We start from the raw sequence: 1,499 nt of genomic DNA on the forward strand, positions 1-1,499 counted from the left end.
CATGCATGTGTTTATGTGCATGCTGGGATAGATCCAAATGAAAATATTAAAATCCATAATGTTAAATCACTGATTCATTACCATAAGTCCCTGTTACATAGCCATAACAATAATCTTGCTATATTACAAACATCGTATCTGCATTACTACATATTCCACACATTATGGTCTAATATGTGGCTCTGAAAAATCTCTAAGCCATTCCATTATTACATGCATTTGTTGTTTATCTGCGATTAATATTCTAAAATTGTTGGCCGGCTGCCGGTCAAATAAGCAAAGTCTAAATCACTAACACTATTCGCTCAAGACATGACTTGTGTTTGACAACAACTAAAACTTTATCATTTTATTTCTTTCAACATCTAACTTACAGTTGTATATTTTCCGAGAAAATTACAGCACAGTCAAAATTAACATAAACATGTCCAATATGCCTAACATTGTTGTTTATGTCCAGTTGACTCAATGTAAACAATGGACATCGTAGTGGAGGTGGATCGTCGTTCAGGGTTATATTATCGGTATATTAACCTTACTGATTACTTAGATATGGTATGTTTTGTATTTTTTATGCCTGATATCAACACCTTTTAATAAATCTTAATATTTCACCAAATATAAGTTATCACAAAGAGGAAAATACTTTTATAATCGCAAATTATGTAGTATTCAATGCGTATATAAGTACACGTCCTTTAGTCCTTTTATGCTTGCAAAAGGATTTGCGTATAAAAGAATATTTAACTTAATTTTCGTGAATTATCGACTGACGATCCCGCAGCTTCGGAAGACTTGTGATGAGAGCGACAGAAGTGCCCATGTCAAGTGCAGATAAATAAGAGAATAAGGTGAGTGCTGTATGTGACGAGAAGGGAGCTCCTGAGAGATGTCGATTGAGTGCCTCATGACCTCATCTCTTGCCTCATACACAAAGAAGCATCCCCACTCACTTCTCTCAGGCATCTGCAGGTCCACGTGGGGTTGTCATGAGAACTGTCAAGTAATGAGATGAATGACTTTCGAGTAAATCAGGTATTGTTCATTGTTTTCTAGAATGTCTTTCTTTTCCAAGAATTCCCGTGATGTGGAAATGGAGAAGTAGTTGTCTACTTTCATCTCATCATATTTAACAGTAGTTATGGTAAAATTGCCAGGGTAATATGTAGTAGACAGTGGCTTTCAGAACCTGACTTTTTAACCATAGTGTTGTGGTTATGTTTCATTTAAATCTAACATGATCTGTGTTCTGTGCTGCAATTGCAGTATGAATTATTATTAAGCTTTTACTTTTTTGCTTTTACTGCAAATTTTCCCATGTATAATGGGACAAGAAAGTGCTTGGATAAGAAACAACAAAAGGTAAATCTGGGGCATAGCATACCCAGATAGCTAAACCCAACCAGTGAAATTGTATCTTGGAGTACTAACTTTTCTGGACATATGGAGAGAAGTTACAAAATCATATAAATAATATTGACATCAATATTTGACAAAGG

At 34.9% G+C, this 1,499-nt stretch overlaps 2 protein-coding genes across 2 annotated transcripts in view; one reads left to right on the forward strand and one right to left on the reverse strand.

The window, feature by feature from the left end:
• The window catches only part of LOC119587071 (coiled-coil domain-containing protein 97-like), a gene marked incomplete at its 3' end in the record, with an annotated part of 2,361 nt that extends 1,836 nt beyond the window's left edge, over nt 1–525 (reverse strand). Inside the window, 1 exon segment of the mRNA XM_037935817.1 lies at nt 375–525.
• A 176-nt stretch (nt 526–701) lies between these two features.
• The window catches only part of LOC119587074 (S phase cyclin A-associated protein in the endoplasmic reticulum-like), a 23,573-nt gene continuing 22,775 nt past the window's right edge, over nt 702–1,499 (forward strand). The window contains exon 1 of the mRNA XM_037935822.1: nt 702–851. The gene's annotated coding sequence lies outside the window, so the exon portion shown is untranslated. The remainder of the gene's footprint in view (nt 852–1,499) is intronic.

Source organism: Penaeus monodon, chromosome 22 (genome assembly GCF_015228065.2).
Source record: "Penaeus monodon isolate SGIC_2016 chromosome 22, NSTDA_Pmon_1, whole genome shotgun sequence".
Taxonomy (NCBI): Eukaryota; Metazoa; Arthropoda; class Malacostraca; order Decapoda; family Penaeidae; genus Penaeus; species Penaeus monodon.